At 47.6% G+C, this 27,587-nt stretch overlaps 1 protein-coding gene across 2 annotated transcripts in view; it reads right to left on the bottom strand.

The window, feature by feature from the left end:
• KCNIP1 (potassium voltage-gated channel interacting protein 1) overlaps positions 1–27,587 on the bottom strand; it is a gene marked incomplete at both ends in the record, with an annotated part of 348,512 nt that overhangs the window by 289,682 nt on the left and 31,243 nt on the right. The gene's annotated exons all lie outside the window — the stretch shown is intronic.

Here is a 27,587-nt window from a genome sequence, read left to right as displayed (position 1 = left end):
AGCATTAACAAACTCCTTATCCAGCATGCTAGGCCCTTTGAGGATACAAAGACAAGAAATGAATAAGATAGTCCTTACCACGGAAGAGCTCTGTGTCAGACTCAGTGCAAGAAAGAGCAACCACCTGGATGTTTTACGGAGGAAGGGACTTACTGAAAGGAATCGAGTGTCTATGAAATTACTAGAAGGGCTGGAGAAGTAGCCTCCAGGGATGACCTTCAGAACACTGCAGAACTGACCTGCCAGGGGGCACCCTGAGACTGCCACTGATATCAGGAGCACACTGCTGGAGCTGCAGTTCAGGAACAAGGCAGCTGTCACCACTGCTGCCAGCATAGCGACTTCCTCTAGTCACCTAGAAGCTCTAGGACAGACAGTAGCAGCAGCACAGAGCCACAGCACACCTGTGTCTCCAGGACCTCACCTGCTAGCAGAAGGCTAACAAAAAGAGTGGGAAGATGGCTTCTGCCTTCTAAATCTTGCCTGAGAATATCTGATTGACATCCAGACCCCCAGCTCCAAGAGGTCTGGGCTTAGCTGTCCAGCCTCCATTGCAGAGGAAAGGACACTTGCAGCAGGGAGGGTAGAGTTTGAGCCAATTTGGGGGCCATGGCCGAGTTTCTCTCCAGCCAAAATGGGGTGTCTGGGGCCTTAACAGTACCGGCAAGTCCTCATGTTCAATTTCTTATTTAGATTCAGCCTGCAGACCTGGGAAAGCATGGATTTAGGGGACACTGTTTGTCCCTCCTCTCTGTGAATATAAGAAATCTCAAAAGATCTTCTGGATTTTCTTTACCAGCTCTCTGCCTTGCCCCATGTCTGACATCCCCTTCATGGCTGGGATACCTGCTGGGAGCCTGGGTCTGGAGGTGGCAATTGGTTTTCAGAAACAAATTCTCACTTTCTAGGGGCTAGGTTAAGGGTAGCCTAGTCTGGATGCAGGGGAAATGGATGTGGCAAGTTAATTTACTTATTCAATTAATATTTATTGGATACCTGCTCTGTTCTAAACACTATTCTAGGACTGGGGAAACAGTGGTGAATAGCTCAGACATTTTTCATGGAGCTTACATTCTAGTGAAGCAGAAAATAATAAGCAAGTCAAGAAGCTGAGAAAGGGATACGTATTTCAAAGTAAATGAAAGAGAGCTATGTGACACAGAGTGTCTAGGGGAGAGCAGCTTTCATTGGAGGGCATAGTGAGGGCCTTTCTGGGGAGGTGACTTTGAGCTGAGGTCTGGATGATAGGCTGGAGTCAGCCATAGGAAGATGTGGGGGAGGAAGATGCCAGCATGTGCAAAGGTCCTGAGGCAGGCATGTGCTTAGAGTGTCTGAGGATCAGACAGAAACCAGGATGTCTGGACAAAGGAGAGTGGTAGAGAAGAACAAGCAAATGTCAGCGTGTGTCATTTCATTCAGGGCCTTGAGGGCCATGGGGGGAGATTAGGCTTTATGCTAAGAGTGGTGGGACGCCATTGGAGGCTTTTAAACGGGAGAATGGCATGACCTGATTTACACTTTTAAATGATGACTCAGGCTACTGGGTGAATGATGGATTGAGGTGGGCAACAATTAAGGCAGGGAGGCCTGAAGGAGGCTGTTATAGTGAACAGGTGAAAGATGATGGGGACTAAGGTGCGGGCCCAGGAAATGGAGTTCAGATCAGACTCTTTCCTTTCCCACCCCCCAGCCCCAGCCCAAAGGATTCCCTGGGTCTCTGAGACCTGCTCTGGCCTTCTTTGGTCTCATCATTGCCCAAAGGCATGAGGTGTGTGGAGTTGAGGGGAGGAGGTGATGTGTCCTTTGTTCTTAGACAGCCTGGTATCATGTGCCAAGGCTCAGACAGACCTGGCTTCAAAGACAGGCTCTATTACTTACTATGGGACCTCAGGTGAGTTATTTCCATTGGCCTCAGTATTCACATCTACAAAATGGGAACAATAATGCCTTCTCGGGAAAATGCCAGCCCAACAGTATACATGCAATTCAGGCCCTTCATTAATGCCTGCCTCTCATTCCATATCCTGTCACTCACGCTCCTCCTACCCTGCACGTGAGTACAGGGGGGAACCCAAACGGCTTGTCTGAAAAGTACCACTGTAATGGAAATGTCAGCAGCAGAAGAAAAGGACCCTGTGCTGCTCTGAAGGCAGTGATGGCAATGAATGATTTATGTCCAGGGTAACAGTTACATAAGCAGCTGTTACATTTTAAAAGCGTCATGCAAACGATATGAAACATTTATTTAAGTGGTTCTACACTATGGGGAATTTGATTTAATCAGCTTTTATTTCTGTTCTCATTAGAATGAAGTCTGGCAACTCTAGTAGACAGCCCTACCTCCGTTCGGTAGCTTCCAGCTACTGAAGGCAAATATTTTTACTGTGCCACAATTAAACATTTATACAACACCCGGCTCCCCATCTGGCCTGCAGGTAGGAGGGGAGGTGCCGTGAAGTCACGTCATGAAAGTCTCCCATGGAATGAAGCAAGAAGCACCCCTATATTTAACAGAATTAATAAACCATATGAAGAGCCCATTTGAGAATAAAAAAATACATTTCTCTGATACGGTGGGAGCTGTAGGTAGGTAATCCGAGGATTCTTGAGGTGTATTTTTAATCTTTGCTGTTCCAGGTTGAGGGGGATATTTTATTTTTGTTTTTAATTCTAAGACCATCACAACTCACAAACCATGAAAGATGTAAGAGGATTCTCTGAATATGATGTGATTTATTTGAAATTCAACCACAATTTCCAAGAATGAAGTCACCAAATTTAGGATAGGAGCTCTCCTGGGGAGAGATTTGGGAAGCATACATAAGGGGGTTTTACTGCATTGGCAATGTTTTATTTCTTAGGGTGGTGGCACATGAATATCTTGTATAATTCTGTAGGTCTTTTTGCATGTCTTAAATAGTGTATAATACAAATGGAAAAAGAAAAAAGAAAAAGAGATTCACTGGGTATTGGAGTCAAAAAACCAAAATCCCACTCTTGGCTCTACCATTATCTTTGTGAACCTTGACCTTGCCTCCTGTTTTTTCTGGGCCTCAGTTTTCCTATCTGTAAAAAAGCAGAGCTGGACTAGAGCAGTGTTTCTCAAAGTGTGCTCCCTGAAACACCTCCCAAGTGAGGTCCCTTCAAAATAAGCTGTTCCATAGTTAAATAAGTCTGGGAAATGCTCTCTGCCCTCTGGGAAAATCATAGAATGTTAAAGGTTCTGAAAAGTCCTGTGGCAAAGAAATCCGTTTTGTTAAATATCTATTAACATCACAAGGTACTAGCATTCTGTAAAATAGTCTTTGGGACCTGTTACTCTGGTAACAGGTCTCAAAGATCCCTTTCAATTCTAGATTCTATAAGTCAAAAATTTAGGCCAGTTTTCTGCCTCTGAACAGGAAAATCTGTAACCATTCCTGAAAACAGAGAAACTAGACATCCCAGCCCATCACTTTCCTCTAGGTTTTCCAGGTAAGCATCCTCCCTTCCTGCTCCAAGTTCCCCTCTTTCTGTATCTTGGCTCATGCCTTCCCACAGCTTAAAAACTCTTCCTGAGACAATCATTGGAATTCTTGGATGTCTATCTTTCTTTTCTTTTTGGCTCCCAACCCTAGAAGTATAAATTGTCCAAACTGTCTATAGCTTAGTATGAGATGATAACACTGAGGACCAGAGAGGCTGTGTGACTGAGACATGGTCACACAGCCAGGGTTGGGGTGGGGTGGGGTGGAGGGTTGTGACTAGAACCTACTTCCCTTCTCATTCTTTTCACTCTCTCTCCTTTGCTTTACATCCAATTTGCACTCTGCCCCATGCTGCAATTTAAGCACATATGTCCTTGTATGTTATCATGATGCTGTTTGTTTTTCTTGTTATTGTCTAGGATGGTTTTCATATCTCTCCTGGGAAGATTATGTCTCCTTAAAGGTGGAAGCAACATTTCTGCACAAAATCCAGCACTATCCTGAGGACAGCACAGTGCTGAAAACACTCAATGCCAAGTCAGAGAATGCCCCACTGGCTTCTTACTCTCCTTACCAAGCCATCTCAGCGCCAGACACTCCTCTCCTGAGGGACATAGTTACATCATTCTATTCAAACAGAGCCGCGTTTAAAGCTCTCCTTCAATTGCGGATAAGGCAGGAGTCTAGAATCACATTAGCCCACATCACAGATTCTTGATCAATTATTCATATTGGAAAAAAAGAAAACCTTTGGTTAACTGGAATCCTCAAATAACCACACCCAATTTGAGCAAGAAAGGTAACACTTGGAAGAAACCAAGATTTCACAGAAGATTAAAAGAGAGACTAGGGAGAAGCCCTTCTCACAATCACCATACAGGGAAATTGGGTGCGAAAGAAAGAAACTCTGATTTTTTTTTTTTTTTTTTTTTTTTTTTGCGGTATGCAGGCCTCTCACTGTTGTGGTCTCTCCCGTTGCGGAGCACAGACTCCGGACACGCAGGCTCAGCGGCCATGGCTCACGGGCCTAGCCACTCCCTGGCATGTGGGATCTTCCTGGACCGGGGCACGAACCCGCATCCCCTGCATCATCAGGCAGACTCTCAACCACTGCACCACCAGGGAAGCCCTCGAAACTCTGACTTTTTGAAGGATTATTTTAAACATGCGTTCTGAAAAACCATCATTTCTGCTCATCTTTATGTGCCTACAAAATGAGAATGAGCCACGGCCAAGGTTTACTGAGTTTGCTCCGTGGCTGTGTGTCTGCCCTGGGACAAACTCAGCAACAACCCCTACCTCAGTAAATTCCTTCAGGGGAGCTAATCCCGAGGCTGACTCTATGGTCACCCTGAATGCGGATTGTTTTGTTCCAGGTGCTTTCCAGGCGAGAAGCACTTGTCCACTAGATGGCAGTGTGTCTGCGACCTGCTCTTGCCTGGCCTGCCCCTCAGATCCAGCTACTTGTGGCTACGAAGCCCTCCAAATTGAGATATGCTGTAAGAGTAAGACGCCCCTGATTTCAAAGGCTTAATGGCAAAAAAGTAAGTAATATATCTCATGAATAATTATTTTCTGTTGATTACAGTTGAATGATACTATTTGGGATATATTTGGTTAAATAAAACATACCATTAAAACTGATTTCAACTGTTTCTGTTTATTTTTTAATGTGGCTACTAGAAAATTTTAAATGATGTATGTGGTCTCATCATATTTCTGTTGCCAGAGAAGAGAGAACAAAGTGGAGGGGAGGGTGGCGATAGAGCTGGGTAGAGCCAGCCTGAGGTTCTATGCAAAATATGGGGTTTGGAAAAGGACCACTTGGCTTGAATTGGGGCTGCCTTGTTAATTCTGGACTCATGATTTAATCATTTAAGCTTTGCAAATGGGCATACGAATGTCACCTTCTCATATGAATGTTGAGAGGGTTTGCTGTAGTCTAACCAGAAGTCATGGTTTGCTCAGGCCTGCATCACTATGCAGCTATTAATAGCACCCCCTTCTATTTCAGAATGGTCCCAGTTAAAGCAATACATTTTATGGTCTCTCTAGTTAAAAGAGATCATGCATAATTGGCCCCCGATACACTGTACGTGCACAATTTTATATACAAAAAGATCAGACAACTCAGATATGCAAGATGATCACTTTCTTTTCTATAATTCCATGTGCTTTCCGACCCTGAGACAAAGTTCTGCTTGAAGAAAAAACTCAGGCTAGTCATTTTCAGGTAAATTCGGTTATTTCAGAATTATGTTCCAATCCAGCTCCTTCTTTCTTCCAAGTGTAGCATTTAAGTTGGGGAGGCCATGAAGGTCGATGACATCAAGCAGGGAGGGGATATTGGCCATTTACTTGCTTTTCCACCTGACTTTATTCCTCTGCCTCTCTGGTTACTGCCTCTACGGTTGATGACATCATATCTACAGCTCCTTACCTTCTGTGGAACCTCCGTACCTCTCTGGGGCCTCTGCCTCCATACCCTCTTGGGGACTGGCCGTGATTTGCCTTTGCAGAGGTTGGCACCGGGTCTGTCTCTGCCGTCCTGTGTCTGTGTCAGCTCCTTTTCTTCCATTTGCTCAGACAATGACTCTACACTGTAGAATGGGAAGATCCATTGTTTCCATAACTACATAGATTTTGTACTGGCTCTGACCCAGGCACTTGGCTGAGTTCATGGGATACAAAGACAAAAAAGCAAGGCCACTGGCCTCAAGGAGAGCATAGTCTCAACCAAGACACTCACCCAAACGATGATCTCTTCCAGGAAAGACGTGCACATGAAGGGCTATGGGATGGGGAAGGAGGAACTGGTTCCTTGTGGGAAAGAAAACCAGGGTCGGGGACCGTGTGTGGACGAGCTGGTGTTGAACAGTCTTTGAGGGACACCTGGAAATGTGGAGGGCAGTGATCCAGCGGAGGACCCAGCATGAACAAAGGTTTTGCCTTTTTGTGCAAAGGCTCAGAGATTCAGCAAATATTGGTCCATCCACACAATGGAGTCCTGCTCAGAAATAAAAAGGACTGCACTATTTATACATGCAACAACTCAGATAAGTCTCAAAGCATTATGCCAAGTGAAAAAGCCAGTTTCAAAACATTACTGTATCATTTCCTTTATATGACACTCTTTTTTTTCTTTTTTTTTTTTTGGCTGTGTTGGGTCTTTGCTGCTGCACGTGGGCTTTCTCTGGTTGCGGGGAGCAGGGAGGGGCTACTCTTCATTGCAACGCACAGGCTTCTTATTGCGGTGGCTTCTCTTGCTGTGGAACACGGGCTCTATGCGCGTGGGCTTCCGTAGTTGCAGCACACAGGCTCAGCAGTTGCGGCACACAAGCCCCAAAGCATGTGGGCTTCAGTAGCTGCGTCACGTGGGCTCAGGAGCTGAGGCACACGGGCTTAGTTGCTCCACGGCATGTGGGATCTTCCCGGACCAGGGCTCGAACCCATGTCCCCTGCATTGGCAGGCAGATTCTTAACTACTGCGCCACCAGGGAAGTCCCTATATGACATTCTTGAAAAGACAAAACTATAGAGATGGAGAACAGATTAGTAGTTGCTAGAGGTTTAGGTTGGGAAGAGGGTGTGACAATGAAGCAATAGTGTGAAGGACGTTATTGGGGTTATGGAATTGTTTTGTATCCTGACTGTGCAGATAGTTATGCAAAGTTACACATCTACTAAAATTCACAGAACTGGATGCCAAAAAGTAAATTTTACCGCATAATATAAAATAAATATTGCATAACATTTAAAAAAAGACTCAGTGGTTTGATCTCAGGAAAGATTGTTAATGAGGGTGTGCATGTGAGAGAGAGAGACATCTGGCTGAAAAAGTGTTCTTGAAGCCTCTGGATGGAAGGTTGAGGTGTTTGGGTTTGGTCTCACTGGCACTGTTTTCTGAGTAGGGGAGTGGATAGGATCTGAGCTGTCTTTTAAGGACTCTTTGACAGAAGTCACACATAACACAGACCAAAGACCGAGGCAGGAGGTGGAGAGGAGACAGCCGGCAAGGCAGCCCTGTCAGGAGGCCTGGAGGACGGCGGGGGCTGGAGAAATGGTGTGAAGCGTTGTTTGGAAAAGACAGAGCTGAAGTTGATTTCATAAGCTTTGGACACTGAAAGTATGTGAAGGAGGGACAGACAGAGATGCTTTTGAGGTTGGGAGTGGGTCGAGAGGTGCTCATGGAAAGGAAGAGAGAACTCATTTGGGGAATAGATTAAAAAGTCCTGTTATGCAGGATGAATTTTCTGAGTTCCCACGTTGTCCAAATGAAGATGTCTTGTGGGCAAGACCAGATGTCAGGAGACAAGGTCAAGATGGACAGATCAGATTGAGAGGACTAAGGACAGGAAGAAAGAGTGAAATAGGGTAAAAGTATCAACCAGATTCTCAACAGGAAACATGCTGCACTAAATTTGAGTAATTTGAGGAGGGTTTATTCACAAAAGGACTAATGACAAAGGTGTCAGTGATGCGTAGAGAAAACACAAGGGAGAGTTCAGGACCTGGGCCAGAGAGGCAGAACTTTACCTCCTACACTGGGAAGGGGAGGTCACTGGAACCCAGAAAACAAAAGGGTGTGTGGAACCAGACACCTTGAAAGCGATCACCTGTCCAGGCGACCTCATGCTCTCCCCTACTCTGACCACCTGCGTCATCTCCCCATTGGCTGAGAACAGACCCTGGGAAACAAATGAAGTTTCCAGAAAAGCAACCACAGCCCTTATTGTCAGGGAAGATGTTCACTAATTCCTCAGGAGAGAATGCTTTCTGGATGTTTATTCCTTTATTCAATAACTTTTATTGGGTTTCTTTCTTATTACAAATGTAGTACATGTTCATTGTAGGAAAATTAGAAACTATAGACCAGCAAAAAGAAGAAATTAAAAATCATTAGGAGTCCCACTGCACAGACAAAATCGCTCTTTACAAAAATGCAATTTTTCTGGATTTTCCTGTTAAAATATATAGTGTAGATGTCTTTATAGGTTGGTACATATGGATAGATGTCATTTTGAACTGCTTCTTTTATATGGAGGCACCACAGTTTACCTAAATAACCCCCTTTAATAAAGATGTGTTTTGTGTTCTATATTCTAAACAATACTGCATCTCTGTAGCTAAATATTTATACCTCCTTAGGCTCAGTTCCTAGAAGTGGCATTGACGAGGCAAAAGGCATATTCATTTAAAAAGATGTTGTGACATATTTTGGAATTAATTTAAAAAAGAGAATATAATTTAAATGTTAGAATGTGGATTTTTTGGCCAAACCTGGTTTAGCCTCCTTAGTGAATCTGGGCAAATTACTTAACCTCTTTGGGCCTCAGTTTCCTCATCTGTAAAATGGGGATGATGATGATAGTATGATCCTTACATGTTTGCTGTGAGGATTCAGTGAATTATTATGATTATTTTTTAAATTTTGTTTATTTTTGGCTGCGTTGGGTCTTCCTGCGTGCAGTCTTTTTCTCTAGTTGTGGCGAGCAGGGGCTACTTCGTTGGGGTGCATGGGCTTCTCATTACGGTGGCTTCTCGTCGCAGTGCACAGGGTCTAGGGCACGTGGGCTTCAGTAGTTGTGGCGCACGGGCTCAGGAGTTGTGGCCCATGGGCTCTAGAGCACAGGCTCAGTAGCTGTGGTGCATGGGCTTAGGTGTTCTGAGGCATGTGGGATCTTCCCGGGCCAGGGCTCAAACCCATGTCCCCTGCATTGGGAGGCGGATTCTTAACCACTGAGCCACCAGGGAAGTCCTCAGTGCTTATTGAGTGACATATTTAGAATAGGGCCTGGGGCCTGGTAACTATTCCTAACAAAGTTAGCTGTTATTATTATCATCAAAAGTCTTCTTATGCAGGAGATACTGAGTGGCCCACTAAATGCAGAAATGCAGCTTTTTTCTTAAAGCCCTTCAATACTAGCCCAGACACAACATTGCAGTACAAAGCCGGGCAGGCAGCTCTGACAGGGCAGAATCAACATGACCTGAGAGCTCCAGGACGGCTTACCTGGGAATAATGAGTCTCTTCAATGCTCTTTCCTACATATCACTTCTTTAAGCTGATATTTGAGGAGCTGGAGCAGAGAATCCCTGGCCTTCCTTGCCAATTCCTGGATTTGTGATTTCTACGTAGCTGACTAAGGACAGGTCAATGCAGTTTCAAAGAGGGGCCAGCTTCAGCTGAGAGCAGAGTGGCCCAAGCATCTGAGCCTCTTGGACAGAAGGACTCTCTCCCATTGTGAGATATGGCTTGGGGGCCATATCAGCTCTTACTTTAGTCTTAAGAGTGCAGACCAGATTTATGAATCCTCCCCAACCTGTCCATACTGAGGATGGAGGATAGGGAGAGAAGAGAAGTTGCTAGTTGTCTGCACTTCTCATCCTGGCCTCCCGGGCCCCCTAATCAGGCTGTTTCTTTTTTTTTTTTTTTTTTTTTTGTGGTATGCGGGCCTCTCACTGTTGTGGCCTCTCCCGTTGCGGAGCACAGGCTCCGGACGCACAGGCTCAGCGGCCATGGCTCACGGGCCCAGCTGCTCCGCGGCATGTGGGATCTTCCCGGACCGGGACACGAACCCATGTCCCCTGCATCGGCAGGCAGACTCTCAACCACTGTGCCACCAGGGAAACCCCAGGCTGTTTCTTAGCTCTTGGCCCAACTCCTCCTATCCCCCTCCACCTCTCCTCTCTAGCAACCTTCCACATGCCAAACCCATTCCAACCTAAGAGCTTTGCAATGGCTGTTCCCTCTGTCTGGAATGCTGTTCCTCAAACTTCCCATGGATGACAACCTCATGCCATAGAGATGTCGCCTCCAAAGTGAGCCTTCCTTGATTACTTCCTCCTTGCCTTTATCCATCCAACACGATTATCAAGAACCTACTAAGTGTTAGGTACTTCTGGGCCCTGGGATGGAGAGACGGTCAATAGAAAAGCCCCTGATGGAGCTCATATTCCGGTGGGGACAGGCGGACAACAGCAGACAACATCTATGCCAGGAAATTACAGGGAGACACAGGTGCTCTGCAGAGAAGCTAGACCTGGTGGTAGGATGCTGAGCCCTGAGGCTGTGGTTGGACCAAGTGGTCAGAGGCTCTCTGAGAGGGTGACATTAATGCTGAAATTGCTCAAAAAAGAAGAAATTAGCCATGTTCCTGGAGAGGCTAAAGCAGTAGTTCTTGATCTGGGAAATTTTGTCCCCCAGGGACCGTTTTGCAATGTCTGGGGACACTTTTGGTTGTCACGACTTGGGATGGTTGCTACTGGTACCTAGTAGGTAGGGGTGAGTGATACTGCTAAACGTCACATAAGGCACAGGATAGGCCCCCATGACAAAGAATTATCTCGCCCCAAATGTCATAGAGTTGAGGTTGAGAATCCTGGGCTATGGGATTAGGGATCCAAGGATGAGGAACCTCTGAGGGGAAATATGAGAAAGAGACAAACAATGAACAAACAAGTGGAATAATTAACGTAAAATCCCTCCATCTTTCCAGTCCATCCCCTCACTCAGAAAAACAACGAACCGATGTCCACATGCGTTATCCCAATTAACAAGCTTCATGTCTGCTCACAGAGAAAAAATATGACAGTAGATAACATATTACACTGAAATTCAGCTAAAGTGACAACATTTATGAATCATGGAAAAATACACGGAGACTGAGTTCATCATTCAAAATCCATTCTACAGGTATTTGCTGAGCACCTACTATGTGCCAGACATTAGCGACCTTACCAACACGTCGGAGAAACTCCTCCCCACTTCCACCTCTTCCTGTTTTTGCTGCATACAGAAGCAAGAAACAGCCAGAGTGAGAAAGCATGGGTAGATTCAACATATTTATGTATACTCCAAAGAATGCTCGCTGGGGCTTCCCTGGTGGCGCAGTGGTTGAGAGTCCGCCTCCAGATGCAGGGGACACGGGTTCGTGCCCCGGTCTGGGAAGATCCCACATGCCGCGGAGTGGCTGGGCCCATGAGCCATGGCCGCTGAGCCTGCGCGTCCGGAGCCTGTGCTCCGCAACGGGAGAGGCCACAACAGTGAGAGGCCCGCGTACCGCAAAAAAAAAAAAAAAAAAAAAAAAGAATGCTCATTGAATTTCTGGTTGAAATGCTCAAGGCAATATTCGTACAGAAGGGATAGCAAATAATACTTTTCTTCTTTCAAACACGCACACACATTTTGTGTTTTTAAGTTTGAAACCTGGATCCATCCAATAACCAACATCTACATTTAATATTGAATATGGACTCTTTTGGGAAAAACTGTCATTAGGTTGATTGCAGGCCTCACAATAGATTGGGAGATATAAGGAGGGTCTATTATAGAGGACATATACACCTCAGTCCCCCCCCCCATGCCTCGGGCAGACATTGCTAATTGATTGCAGCACTCTTGACTGGATGAGCAGAATTCCAGACCCAGCCTCACAGTTCTTCCCAGTGCAGAGCTCCAGGCACTTGGAGCCAGCAGATCTTAGTTACCACGAGGATGAAACCTTTTTGCCTTCTGGCTCTTCTTCGCATTAGACCCTTTATTCCCCATCCTCAACTTGTGCAACTGTCTTTATAAAACCTCAGCTCAAGAATGGCTGCAGATACATTAGACAAGATTAGGGGAACATTCCGGATGCGTAAATGTTGCGGTTTGTTGGTTTTCCCACAAGAGAGAGAGGTGACTGGCTCTGAATTGGTTGATGGCTTTTGACTCCTTCTTACTGTGAGGGCAGGTCCCAGGGGGAGGCTGGACCAAGGAGCTCAAGGGCACAGCCAGACCATTTTTATATATTTCTGTTTACAAAGTCACATCCAAAGAGCTGGGCAAGGCAGGACTGGGAGTCCTGGAGCTGAGGGCAGACCAGACATGAGGAATGAGTCGGGCCCTAGGACTAGACCCTGAGTGATGTGGAGACCCCCTCCCAATCTCCCCACCCCTTTTCAGGACCAGTTCCCGGCTCCTGCACAGGATGGGTCTCATGGCCCAAAGCCACCCAAGTAGGGCTAGAAACTTCCTTCTGTAGACCACTGTCCTGCCTCTTCACCGTCCTTTGCCCAGCTCAAACTGTCACCGTCCTCGTGCTTTAAATAAATTATTCCCTTTAAAGGGGCTCAGTCCCTCAGCCCGATCTCCTTCCTTCTATCTCTTCCTCATCGTTTCCCAGGCATAAGTACAAAACAAAATAAAGGAAAACAAAACATCAAGAGGTTTTACTCCCCCGGGAAACTCTGAAACAGCTCAGATCTCTGCGTGCACGCAGACCCCGAAGGCAAAGAAAATGAGGCTACAGAAAGACCACTCGCATTGGTAATTCTGGACTGAGGCTGAGTAGCGGAAGTCCAGGAAGCGTCCGCTGTCTGTCCCGCACACCACTCTCGCCTCAACCTCACTGGCCTCAGACACACCCTCACTCATAAATTAATTATGGTACAACCTGGCCTCATTCATATAATAATCACATACGGTCGGGTTATATTTGTGTGGTGCTTTTCAAATCTATAAAAATCCCTCATTTCGGTTAATTCCTTGATCTTCACGACACCCTGAAACATAGCTCCTAGTGTTATTCCCCTTTCACAGAGGAGAAGACTGAGGTTCAGAGAAGTGAAGGGCCTTGCCCAGGAGAGAGACATGGGCAGGTATTTGGGATGTGAGTCCATCTCTTCTGACTTAGGGCCAGGAAGTCTTTTGTAGCACAACACAGCTGCAGTGTAAGTGCTGTCACATTTTAATTGCATGTGGCTACGTTTAGAAAGGTTTCATTAGGAGAGGAAATGACCCACTGGGTGCCCGTCAGGTCTGATTAGTTTGAAAGTGTCCGTCACAACTCTGCCTTCTGACCCCCCGCCAGTAGGGCCCTGAGGTACCCGGGTCAGCCTCCCTCTGCTGTGACCCTGCAGCCCTGAAGTAGCAAGGTGCTGCCCTGGCCCCCTCCCTGGTGTCCAAGGTGAACTCATGTGTAAGCCGCACACTCACATGTCTACCTACCCATCATTCCTTCATTCATTCACAAATCTTTATTGAGCACTTACTCTGTGCCAGGTGCTGTTCTGCACTGGAGGAGAGCAGTGGGCCAAAGAGATAACAATTCCGCTTGGTGCATTTTACATGCTAGTGGGCATGTGAGTAGGGGATGGTGGCAACAGAGAAAATAAGTAAAATACAGAGTATGTCAGATGGCAATAGGTGATGGGAGGAAAACAAAGCAGGGGGCATGGGGTGGCAGGTACTATGGGTTGGAGGAAAATAGAATAGGTTGGTCAGGGATGGTGTCACTGAGAAAGGGGTGTTTGAGCAGAGATGGGAAGGAGGGAGTTACATCACTAGATGTAGGAAAAGCATTCCAGGCAGAGGGAACGGCTGGTGCACAGGCCCTGAGACGAGAGGGGAAGAGAAAAAGCAAGGAGACTGTTGCGGACGCCAGCTCTCCCACTGCACCCCTAGAGGGCGCTACATGCCAATGTTCTCTGTCCTCCACAGCAAGGATCTCCGGAAACTGCTTTCTTCCACGCTTGTTCAGTGATCTTGGGACAAATGTCCGGAAATCAAATTTCTGGATCAAAGGGTTTGCAGAGTTTCAGTGGTAGCAGTCACTTTCTGAAGCCCTCTCTCACAGAATTTCCCCCTTTCCTTTCCACCACTCAGTGCATTTTGCTTAGAGCCAGAGGAATCTTCCCCTGATTTTTTACCTTCCGCTTCTTGAATGTTGGGAGACCTCGGTGGCTACCACTTGCTCACAGGAAAGCCCCGGCATTCCAGGCTTCCTCCATCTGCCCCCACAGACTTCTCCCACATTTCCTGCTGCTCCTGGCACAGAGTCTACTCACCTCTTCAGCACACATTGCCTGAGGGCCTCATGTGTGTCTGGCCCTGGAAAAACCGAAAAATTGAAAACTGAAGGATGTTAATCTGATGGGTAGGGTCACAGGTTAGTTAAACTGCACTTGGTGGGCAGTTAGAGGCTCAGTGGCCCGCTGTCCCTGATAGAGTCACACCTTACTTCTCAGCCACATACCCTTTATTTTCAGTGGACACAACACTGATTCATTCAACAAGCACTTATCAGCACCTGCTAGAGGCAGACTGTCTCCTAAGCGCCTGGGACCCCAAAATGGGAAAAGCGGGGCCCTGGCTCTGGTGTCATTCCCATCTCTCCCTCCGAACTCCTCTAACCCTGCTGGGATTCCACCTACACGTGGAGGCTCCTTAATCGGCCCAGAGCCCAGTCAGCTGCCCCCTCTGACCTCCCTCAGCACTTGGTCTCTGCCTGCTGTTTGGCACTTGGCATGAGTTTATCAACTCTGTCACTAGTCCTTTTTTTTTTTTTTAATATTTCAGTGTTTCATCTCTCCAGCTAGACTGAAACTAAGAGAGGGCAGGGACTACATCTCATTTTAGATTTCTGCAACCCTCTCTGTGTCTAATAGATTATCTGGCACATAGCACTTGCTAATTAAATATCGGTTTGTTGAGGATATGATCATGCCTCACCTCTGCTCAAAAAACACTTGATAAAATCTAAATCCCCCAGCCTGGCACTCAAGACCTTTCCTTTAGGACTCCACCAGACCTCACCTCCTCCAGGAAGTCTCCCAGGAATGCTTATCTCAGGTAGACTCAGAACCATTGCCATACACACATGCACACGTGTACATAGACACACAGACACAGACAGACAGGCAGACAGACAGACATTCCTCCTCTGCTCTCTTCTATCAGAACAGCTGCCTGCAAGGTGGGTGAGAACTTAGTCTTCAAAGTCAGAACTAACCCTGGCTCTGCCACAGCTGGCTGTGTGGCGGATCCCTCACCTCTTTGCGCCTCAGCTGCCTCATCTGTAAAATAGGCATCATAATCACGTCTGCCTCCTGGCAGGGGTGGAGGGCGATGTTGGGAGAAGAAGTGAGCAAATGCTGCCCAGAGCCAGCACCGCGGCCCACGGAGGGCACAGGAAATCAGTCTCATCCTCTCACTGGCCACATGGTGAGTCTGAGTGCTCCCCGAGGGTGGCCCGGAGCTGGCTCTGCTCATCCCTGAGTCACCAGTGCTTATCGAGGTCAGGGACAGAGAAGATGCCTCATTAACATTTGCTGGGTGGGTGACCGTGTACATTGCCTTGAGAGAAAGTCTGATAAATACAACTATCTGTCATCCCTGGACCACAGCACTAAAAGCCCATGGATAGGACATCGGTAAGAGGAATGAGACCAAACTCAAGAGTTGACTCTGTTTGGGGCCCCAGTTCACCACCTGCCAGACGTCTTTGTGCAGCAGTGCTGAGCTAACCTCAACATCCTGCTGACAGATTTCCTCAGATTCCTTTAGACTCCATTGGGTTCTTCCTTGCTATCCTCATTTGAATAACGTATATTTTCCCATTTTAATTTAATTTTCTCCCTTCCTCCCAAACCAGAGCACTTTGCCCTCAGACATATGGGCCACTGCTGCATTTATAGCATCTTTATTAATCCCTCCCAGACCTCTGGGCTCAGCGAGCAGCCTGGGGAAACAACGTCAGTTCCCTTTCCACAGGGCTATTAAAATGCCTTTCTTTTAATTGGTCCAAAACAGAAGATGAGCTTAAAAAAAAAAAAAAAAAAAGCCAGCTTTCCGTTTCCATCTCAGGGTGTAGGAAGGACACGTAGGTGCCCCTGTGTTGCCGGTGGTGCCCTGTGTGAAGGACTCGACCGACCTGCACAGGGCAGGCTGACGAGGCAGGCTGGCTGCTGGGGTTCATGGGCCTGCTGATGGTTTCTCTGGGATTCTGATGGCTACCTTGGAGATTAGAACAAAAAATGTAATACTGTGGGTTCAAAGTTAGCCACCAGCAAAACTAGCCTTTAAAAATGCTGGTCAGGTACAATGGCTAATCCTTCAGATACTTACCACGCTCTTTGAGCATGTCCTACGCTTTAGACACTGTTCTCAATGCTTTCTGGGCACCCAGCCCTTGACGCCTCACAACAACACATTTGAGAAATATATTATTTTTTCCATTTTTCAGCTGAAGATATTGAGGCACAACGAGGGAGCACAACTCAGCCAAATAACCTCGCTCCCAGCAGCAGATGGTCATGGCTGGTGCACGTGGGTCTTTTCTGGAACTGATGTAAGACCCCCTGTTCTTTGGGTAGAGGCCCGGGGACCTCAGCGTGGCGACAGGAGCACCGGGCGTCGGCGCTCTCTTGGCCGGGAGCCCTTGCTCTGGTCATAACCTACCCAACCCTGCATGGTGGCCCCGGTGGCAGAGGGGGGATCTGAACCCACACTGGCTCCAGATTCTGTGTGCACAACTCCTGTACAACCCTGCCTCTGCCGAGCTTGCTCAGGGCTCTTTTGCTCCTGCATCACTGGAGCCGTGAGCAAATCGGGGGACGGAGACTGACTCATTCTTGTAGGTTTGCTAAGAGCAACAGGGCAGGCAAGTTCATGCACACCTCGAGAACCCAGGTTCTAAATCCTGAGGGCGACTCTTTGGGGTCTCAAGATCCTGAAGGCAGGTCCTCGGAGAGTCTCCATATGGATTAGTGTAGGCTAGGAGCCTGTTCCCTGCCAAGGAGGCCACTGAATGATGCCGTCCGGTTTGAGATGTCAACTCCAGCAGACGACACAGTGGAAATGGAAAGGCATGGTCTTGAGCACCAGATGGACCAGAGTTTCCATCCTGCTTCTCAATGCCTGGGTGAGCTGGGTGCGTTAGTAACACCGCTGAGTCTGAAGATGAGCAGCTGTGATCGCTGGCTGCCTGGAACAGAGTCTACCCCCACTCTGCTCCTCCAGCTCTTCAGCTATGTGGGCAGCTCACACCTCCAAACCTACCTACCTCACCAGCCACCCCTTGTGCCCCCGCTCCCCAGGCCCGCAGGCCCTCACCTAAGCGCCCAGGGCAGTGTGCGCTGTTAGTGAGGCCAGGCTTGCCCGCCTTCCAGAGCCCAGCTGCTCCAGGAGTGAAATGCTTCAGAGCAGCCAGACTCTCCCCCTAATGCCTTCATTTCTATTTAAGTTTCTCACACACAGAGACCTACAGGCTGAACGAAGCTTCACTCTGCTTCTCTCTCTCTCTGTTCTCTTGTTTCTTTTCAATGGAGACTTTTTGACAAGGGCTGCGGTGACAGCGGTGAATGCTTTCTTCAAGAAGCCATGGGGCATTGAAAATACAATTTTTCCTTTGCCCCAGTAAGAACTACCAAACCAGACCAAACCAAAATGAAACATTTGGAATTTTACCACTTTTTCCTTGACTGGTCCACATTGCAGTTCCTGGGGTCACCACTAGGGACAAATGTAGTGCTGACAGGGCCTCTTCTACTCTAGGAGTTTGGGCGCAGAATAATTCGGCTCACACCCTTGCTCCTGTTGTGTTACATGACAAAGAGCTCATTCGGTCAGCTTTGGGCAAGAGCAGATTACAGATGAGGGTCTGGCTGAGCCCTGCAGATGCCCTGAGGAATAATGAGTGAGCTCACAGCCAGTGACTCTCTCCCTGCAGTGGCGGCCTATTCAAAGAGTCACCTCCAGCCAGAGACCCTTCCATAAGCAGCTGTCTGCCGGCCAATAATTCTAATCTCCTTCTGTTATCCAGTGACCCTCTTTCATCTAACAATTTCCTCCTCCAATTAATACCGTCCACCACTGACTACTGGGGGATTTCATGATGACAATAACAACAAAATGACAGCAACAGCTAGCATCAGAGCTCTTATCTCTTGATAGGAGCTCTTATCTCTTGAGTGGTTCCAAGGGTTCTACCCATATTTATCTCCCCTAATCTATTCTGGAAGCTAGAAACTGTTATTCTTCCAGTTTACAGATGGGAAAACTGAGGCTCAGAATGATTAAGGAACTTGCCTTAAGTCAAGCAGCCAAACGAGACGTGATTCAACAAGGCCCTCACCTTTGAAGGTCTACTTCCTTCCTGGTGAAGGTCACTCTCACTACCCTGCGGAGGATGAGGCCGTATTCTGAGCAGCAGTGTAATTCTGGGGCCTCACTTTTCCGATGTATCAGTGATTTCTATGAAGCTTGCCCTGCCCTCAGGAAGCATGTGGTCTAGGCAAGAAGGTAAGATTAGCAAATGTGAAACGATCAGAGAAACAACACAAGGTGGATCCTAAAATATGCTCCATAAATGATAAATATTGTGGGGAATGCTTTCCAAAGTGCATTTTCTAGAAATGTAGTTTGTTGGAGTGTTACTATGTCTTTTAAAAAATATTCAGGAGTTAGAGTTCATTTGTGAAGCATTGGGCTCAGCACTGTTAATTTTGCTTCTCTGCTGCAGGACTTGTCAGGACCTTTACTCTCCTAACCTGCCTGACACCTTCCATACCGCATTTCCTTCATTACAAGATGCCATTGGTTGTAAGATGCCCCATTTATTTCATAATAACTTTCCCAGGAAATAAACATTTTCACATTTCATATGTATCAAATGAAACAGGTGCTGATTTCCAAAGCATTAATAGGTGGATATCAAAGAAATCAGTTTTTAGGCAGGGCTTCACAAAACTTTGGACCAAGGAACCATCTTATGCAGGACTGGTGCTCCTCAGAAAAATCTTTGTAAACCATTGGTTGGAGGAGAAAGCTGCTTCAGACCTGGGGAAGCCAAAGGGACATGGTGGGGGCAGGAGCAGCCTGTAATTGAGAGGACAGGAGAGGCTGAGGGGAAGAGAGAAGGCAGAGAAGGATGGGTGCTGGAGACCATTAAAGGGCTGCATCCTGCCCTCAGGACCGGGTCCCACCTAGCACCCCATCATGAAGGGGGAAGAAGAGGACATTCTCAGGACAGGCTTTCCCCACAGCATCTGGCTAAATGCTGAAGACAGTCCAGGGAGCAAGACTCCACACCTCACAGTCTGTTATGGAGACAGTGCAGCCAGCTGTTTCAGCCCAGGCCAGGTGCTGTGGCAGGGGAAATGCGGCCTCTGTGAGAGCCCAGAGGAGGGTGCCCCTCCTGTCTGGGAAGTGGTCAGAGACGGCTTCCTGGAGGAGGTAGCTTTTAAGCCACCTGAAGGATGGGGGGAGGTGCACATTATTAGCAATAGTAGCCTAGATGTTGGGGTAGAGCACGGAGCACTGGAGGAACTGAGAGCAGTTCAGTTTAGTGGGAGCGGAGGGGCCTGGTGGGAAGCAGGGAGCAATAAGGGAAAAGCTGAACAAAAGCCAGGTCGTGCAGGACGCCGAAGACCATGAGAGGACATATGAGTCTCACCGTGCAGGCAGACATGGTGGGCATAGGTTTAAGACCATGGGCTCTGGAGACAGGCCACGCCCTGTCCAAATCCCTGCTACAGACATCCTAACTGTGTGACCTTGGGCAAGTTATTTTCCAGCACTAAGCCTCAGTTTTATCATCTGTAAAATGGGAATGACAACAGTACCTATTGCACACTTGTTGTGAGGATTATATAGGAAAGTGAATGCCAAGTGCCTGGGCTGCAGCAGACTATTATTATTAAAGGGCATTGGTCCCGGCCCTGGAGTTGGACAGGTGCAGTCTGGTTCCTTCACATGTTAGCTGGGGGCCTTGCCGCCTCCCTGGACCTCCGTTTTCCACCTGTTCAAAGGAGACGATGTTACCTGTCCAACCTCCCACACTGGGTACAGAAAATCAGAGTGTGGGAAAGAGCTTTGAAAAAGATGCATTACAAGAGAAAAAAGGCCAGGCGGGGGGCAGGAAGCAACCTAGAAGAGAACTCACAAACCTAACGATAGTTGCTGTGATCGAGGAGTGGGATTGTGGATGATTGTTTAACCTCTTTCTTTCCATGGTATGTTTTGTGTGTGTGTGTGTGGTAGCATTTGCCCAGGGGGAAAAAAAATCTTGCTTTTTACTATAACACAATATTATAATCATTTTCCCATCCCATAAGACTTTTTTTTTTTTTTGTGGTACGCGGGCCTCTCACTGTTGTGGCCTCTCCCGTTGCGGAGCACAGGCTCCGGACGCGCAGGCCCAGCGGCCATGGCTCACGGGCCCAGCCGCTCCGCGGCATATGGGATCCTCCCAGACCGGGGCACGAACCCGTGTCCCCTGCATCTGGAGGCGGACTCTCAACCACTGCGCCACCAGGGAAGCCCCATGGTATGTTTTAAAAAGAATTTTTTTTTTTGGTTACCCTCATTAATAGGAGAAAAATTAAAGTGCCAGTCAGCACAGTTATTACCTTTATCTTTCTTTCTAAATTCCTGCCCTTCCTTAGATCTATAAATGTTCCTCTCCTTTACATCAACTGCTCCCTCCTTAGTTGTGGGGAAACACCTGTAAATCCATCTCTCTCATCACACAACGTGATAGAGAAAGAGATCCAGCCTGGGGTCCTTAACCACAGGGCCTGCTGGGCCCCCATTAGCAACATTCTATCACGTACGGGTTCTGCCTCTCTTAGCTGGTCTGTGGTGCGACCCTCAGACCACCAGGCACACCTTCAGAACCCAGCAACTTCCCCCCACGGGAGGTGGGGGCACTTTGAGCCCCGAGACTCCATCTGGATGTGGGACCAACCTCAGTGTTGCTAAGCGCGTGGGGTTTCCATGAGGATCACTTGGAATCATGGATGAGCAGGGGCCTCATATGCACGTGGGAGGGGTTGGCAGAGCCGGTTGGTATGGGAGGTTATTGGCAGTCCCCCCTGCTCTCCCGCTCAGGGTGTAGGTGGTTAATGTCACTGGTCCAGGAGACACACTATCCTGACAGACAAGAGGTAAGAGATTGCAGGGGCCTGAGTCAGTTGGTGTGCACCACAAGGCTGACCCTCAGCCACCGGCCACAGAGCTAACACTGTAGCCCAAGGAAGGGCCTGCCCAGCCGGTGCTTCATTCCAGCTCCCGGCCTGGCCAACCGGAAAGGAAGAGGAGCCACGGGAAGCTGGGAGGCCCTGCAGGAAGGCTTGCATCCAGGTGGCTGCTGAAAATCTCACTCATCTTTGCCCTTGAAGGCAAAGCAGCACTCCTTCCACCAGGGAAGCCCGAGCACCATTCTTAAATATCCCACAATGGCATGATCAAATATATTATGGTTTACCCATAAAATGGAATATCATACAACCTTTAGAAAATGTCTTATGGGGGCTTCCCTGGTGGCGCAGTGGTTGAGAGTCCGCCTGCCGATGCAGGGGACACGGGTTCGTGCCCCGGTCCGGGAGGATCCCACATGCCGTGGAGCGGCTGGGCCCGTGAGCCATGGCCGCTGAGCCTGTGCGTCCAGAGCCTGTGCTCCACAACGGGAGAGGCCACAACAGTGAGAGGCCCGCGTACGGCTAAAAAAAATAAAAAAATAAAAAGTCTTATGGGATGGGAAAATGATTATAATATTGTGTTATAGTAAAAAGCAAGATTTTTTTTCCCCCTGGGCAAATGCTACAGTATGGAAGAAACTTGAGGACATTATGCTAAATGAAATAAGCCAGACACAGAAGGACAATGACTGTATGATTCTATTTATATGAGGTATCTAAAGGAGTCAGACTCATAGAAACAGAATGTAGAATGATGTTTGCCAGGGCCTGGGGGAAGCCGAAAGCGGGCAGTTGTTCAATGGGTACCGCGTTTCAATTTTGCAAGATGAAAACGTTCTAGAGATCAGTTGCACAACCATGAGAATTAGTTCCTCCACTGAACCATCCACTAAAAACATGGTTAAGAGGATAAACAAAATGTTTCAAGTAAGAGATTTTTTTTTTCCAAGCCAAACAGCAAACAACAACAAAACCCCAAGATTCTCTATTGATTCCTTTGGGTGTTAGAGATGTGGCAGTGAGCAGGAACAGCTCTTGCTCCGGATCTCAGGAAGCCTACATCCCCATGGGTGATCTGTTAATGGAGAATGTACGCGAATAAATGTAAAACTACAGAAGGGAAGTGCCATGGAGGTGGTGCACGCAGTGCTCTGAGCATGTTAAATCAGAGCACTGACCTGGCCCAGTAGCTGAGGGGGGTGGCTAAGGGCACAGGAGGTGAGGTGAGGACCCCAGGAATGAGTCCCGCTGGAAGGGAAGAGCTCACTAGCAGCTGGGGCCAGAGGGGGCATGCTCTCTGGAGGGAGAGCACCTGCACCCTTTTATGAGTGTCTGGAAGGATGCATGCCCCCTCCCCTCACCAGCAACTCCCTCTGTATTTTTACTTTTTTGTTTTTTAATTTATTTATTTTTCTTGTTAGTCATCAATTTTATACACATCAGTGTGCATATGTCAATCCCAATCTCCCAATTCATCACACCACAACCACACACCCCCCCACCGCTTTCTCCTTTTGGTGTCCATAGGTTTTTTCTCTACTTCTGTGTCTCAATTTCTGCTCTGCAAACCGGTTCATCTGTACCATTTTCTAGGTTCCACATATATGCGTTACTATACAATATTTGTTTTTCTCTTTCTGACATACTACACTCTGTATGACAGTCTCTAGATACATCCATGTCTCTACAAATGTTCCAATTTCGTTCCTTTTTATGGCTGAGTAATATTCCATTGTATATATGTACCACATCTTCTTTATTCATTCATCTGTCGATGGGCATTTAGGTTGCTTCCATGACCTGGCTATTGTAAATAGTGCTTCAATGAACATTGGGGTGCATATGTCTTTTTGAATTATGGTTTTCTCTGGGTATATGCCCAGTAGTGGGTCAGCAACTCCCTCTGAATGGCGTGGTGAGGTTATCACTGTGCCTTCATCTTCCTCCTGCCCTTCTCTGTCGTCCACCTTTTCCACAGTGAGCTTAGATGATTTTGCAGAAAGGAAAAGGCATTAAAAAAAAAATTCCCACCTTACTACACAGATGGACTGCAGGGCTCTTGACTTATGTTCCTCCTTGTTTCAAAGAGGACTTCAAGCTGCTTACAATTATGTTTACAATACAGCAGGCTAAAATGCCTTGTTGTTAAGTAAGAAAAATGCAACGAGGGGAAAAAGTGTCTAGAAGAGTCAGGAAAAAGGAGCGAGATAGCCCCTCGCTCACAGGGAGAGAGCTTGTCCTGCTCCCCGGCAGGGCTCGCCTTGTCATTTGATTCGAATATTGGCATTTCATTGTCTTGTTTTTGTACTGATACTGTGTCTTCTCAACTCTATTGAAAAATCTTTTGTTGTGATTTATTCTGCTCCTCATTACTCTCTCTCCCTTAAAACATGTCATTTTATCTTTTCTGTTGTGACTTTTCGCAGCGTTAAAAATCCATCCTTGCTCCCCTGCGGGGAAGGGGCCACATCTGACCCACAGGTCAGCACAGTGACAGATTCACAGCCTCTGCACAGCAGGCCCTCAAATGTCTGTGAGCAAATGGCTTATCTAGGGCTGAGAGCTACTCACACCCTCCCCCCGGCAGCACTCAGCCAGTGACACACCCTCAGCAGGGGCTCAGGACACGGGTTGCCAGTTTGATTTATGAGACTTCCTATCCCAAGTGGCGGCACAGAATAGATGTTGATTCAAAGGGTTTACATAAGTAAGTGGATACACAATCCAGAAAGGGCTATAGACCGAGTAGAAGGGGTTTGTAAAGCAGCTGAAGCAGATGTCATAAAGAAATGTTGGTCCTCTTGAAAACAGCATCTGGGGGAGTCATGGAGGGACAAGGATGGGCTGTGGAGCCAGCAAGCACAGGTGCACATCCGGCTCCATCACATCACATGCCAGGGGAGTGACCTTGGGCAAATAACAGAAACAAGAAGACCTCTTGTGAGGACTGCCCAGAGGAATGTATGTGTGTATGTATTTGTGTACGTGTATGCATACATGTGCATATGTATGTGTGCGTGTGTCTATGTCTATCTGCATATGCATACATATATGTGTTTGTATATGCATATGTGTGTGTGCATGTGGATATGTATATATGTGCATATGTGTATTGCATAGTATATGCGCATGTGTATGCACACAATGCACACGTGCATATATATGTACATATGGATATGTGTGTATATACACATGGATGTGTTTGCATTATGTTTATGCATATGTGTGTATGTGTGCATGCGTGTGAATGCACACATGTAAGTATATGTGTACACACGTACCAGTGTATGTGCACACATATGTATGCATGTGCATATGCATATCATGCATATGTGTATGCATATGTGTGTTTGTGTGTATATGTGTATGCATACACATATGCATGTGTATGTGTATTTGCATACGTATGTGGATCACGCGCTGGCACACAGTAGATGCTTGATAAATGAAAAGCCCTCTTATATCACTACCCTTCAACTCCTTTTGTGCAGCAGTGAACAACCTGATAGAAGACTCCACAGAGCATTTCTAAAGCCCCCCCATCGCATGTCATACAGCAACCTCGGGCATTGTAACCCTGGTTCTGTACTGCTACCGTCACCAGCAACGATAACAGTTCCCCTTCCAAATCACTTGCAACATGTGCCCGTTACTATGGCTGCATAACAAATCGCCCCCAGAACATAGGGGCATAAAACAACCATTTAATTTGCTCATGTGTTCTGTGGATGGGGGATTCATAGAGGGTGCAGAATGGTGGCTGGTGTGAGGCCTCAGCTGGGGGAATTGAAGGCTGGGGGCTGGAGTCGTCTGCAGGCTCCTTCACTTATATACCTGGGAGGTGCTGTTTGCTGACTGAGAACTGAGCTGGGGCTGTCAGGTGGAACACCTACATGGGGCCTCTTGGCTTCTTCACAATACGGTGGCTGGCTCCAAGGACAGTGTCCGGCGAGAGAGTGCCCAGTGAAAGCTGTACCACGGTTTACGACTTAGCCTTGGGAATCACAGTGTCACTTCTGCCACATTTGATCCGCAAGACAATGACAGTGCTCTGCCAGGCTGAGGGGGAGGGGACAAAGATGCCCCCTCTTGATGGAGGAATGTCGATGTCACAATGAAAGAAGAGCACATGGGATGGGATGTGTGTCGGTGTAGCCATCCTGGGAAAATGCAATCTGCCACATTATGTGTCAGGTAGCTCAGATGATCTCTTATTCCTCAAAAAACACTGAGGGGCTACCTATACGTATCTCCATTCTAGAGATGGACAAACTGAAGCGCAGAGAGGCAAAGTAACCTGCCTTGGGCAGTGTATTTAACATCTTTGAACCTCAGTGAGCCCCCTCTATAAAATGGGTAGAAAATTCTCTACATGAATGGATTACTGTGAGCCTGCCGTGCTTATCACCTTATGAGGTTGTTGGAAGGTTGAAGTTGGGGAAGTGGTTTTGTGATCTCTTAGCCTTTGTGCCAGTGCAAAGTACCAGTCTTCACTGCTGTAGCATCATTATTTCCTTGCCTTCCACGTACAATCATCTGTCCCACACAAACCCCACAGCCAACCAGGGACAGGGTTTCCACCCACATACCATGAAGAGCGAGGGTGTCCAAGCCTTTTGGCAGGGGTTAGCGTGGATGCAGCAGAAGGATCGCACCCTCCTTCCCTGCCCGTTCCTATCTTCCAGGGGGGAAAGTACCTTGGGAAGAATGCTAGTGTTCATTTATAAATTCCAAATGTATAACCCTTAATACCTCATTTAGTTGGTTAAATGTAGCCCTTTAGTCATATGAAAGGCCATCTGTTGTAGTGTGTGTCTCTCCCCCAGGGGAGCAGAAGGAAGGACCGGCATTTTTGCATGAGTTCATGGGCAGGAATTTTCTGGCTCCCGGGAGGGGGCGGTGCGGGCAAGGACCATCTTGGAAAATCATTCCTAGGGGATGCATTCCAGGCCCTATGGCCTTCATTGACAATGCAGTATCTGTAAGGTCTGAGGTCTTAAGAGACCCCCTTTGCTATGATGCCCGTTATGTAGACGATGTACTCTACTGTTAATAGGATTCAATTAGGAAAGGGGCAGGGGAAGGGAGCTAAGTGCTGGAGGGTATGTAGCGCTCTCATTTCATGGCCTGCTGGGCTGGCTGTCTCATAGCAGCCGAGGCAGGAGCGAGGGAAGGGTTAGAACACGTTCAGCAGAATGGCTGGGCTGTGCTCGCCTCCCCAGGAGCTGGGGGCACTCAGGGGACCGCCAGAACCTCAGCTGGCCGGTGTCTGTATAACCGAGCTGAGCTTTTATATTTTAGAGAAACACCAGGCTCAGCAGACAGAGCCCCGGCTCTGCAATCTGGAAGGGCCAGCTTTGAATCTGGCTCCTGCCTTTAGAGCAGGATAACTGTGGATCAGTAACTTAAGGCCTCTGAGCCTCAGATTCAGTTTCTTCAACTGACCATCGAGTAAAGCGTGGGGCAGAGACATGCTAACTACCCGCATCATGCCTGATACTTAGGGGAGGCCCAATACACAGGGTTTGTTTTGGTCGCTGCTTTTTAATCCTTACAAGAACCACTTTAAGGATGAAGAAGCGGAGGGAAGCATGGTTTTGCCTGCAAACGCTGCTGCTTGTGTTTCCTATTGATGGGAACAAGTCTCTGCCCATGAGCCCAAAATGTACAGTTTGACAGTCTCTGGGAGGCCATAGGGCCAAGAAGGCTATTCCTGGACATGGCTGGCTGGAAGCAGCGGTCAATCTCTCACTGCTCCCAGCTTCTGCTTGGTTGGTCTTTAAAAGGTGAGTTTCGGGCTTCCCTGGTGGCACAGTGGTTGAGATTCCGCCTGCTGATGCAGGGGACATGGGTTCGTGCCCCGGTCCGGGAGGATTCCACATGCCGCGGAGCGGCTGGGCCCGTGAGCCATGGCCACTGAGCCTGCACGTCTGGAGCCTGTGCTCCGCAATGGGAGAGGCCACAACAGTGAGAGGCCCGCGTACCACAAAAAAAAAAAAAAAAAAAGGTGAGTTTCTTTTCCCCTGCCCCAAATCTCCACCATCTCTAACCCTCATCACTATCCTGAACAAAGTAAGATTTAAAAATCCCAAGAGCACAGATGGGAAAATTAAGGTTCAGAGAGGTGCTGTGACCTGCCCAGGGTCACACAGCACACAAACGCCAAAGGCTAAGGGTTTTTGGTTGCTCTAGCGGGGAAATGCCAGCTCCTCAGCGGCTGACAAGCCCAACCCCTCAGAGCTTCAACTCCTCCTCCTTCTCCCATGTCAACAAAAAGAAACTCATTTTCTATTCCTGGCTTCTCTGCCAGCTCAGAGAAGAGATTGAGTGAAGAAGAAATGTCTCCAAATATACCCAGATGGTCTTTCCTGACTTCTC

This window comes from Mesoplodon mirus (genome assembly GCF_964341445.2).
Source record: "Mesoplodon mirus genome assembly, chromosome: 5".
Lineage (NCBI taxonomy): Eukaryota > Metazoa > Chordata > Mammalia > Artiodactyla > Ziphiidae > Mesoplodon > Mesoplodon mirus.
This window is presented reverse-complemented; position numbering and strand designations above follow the sequence as displayed.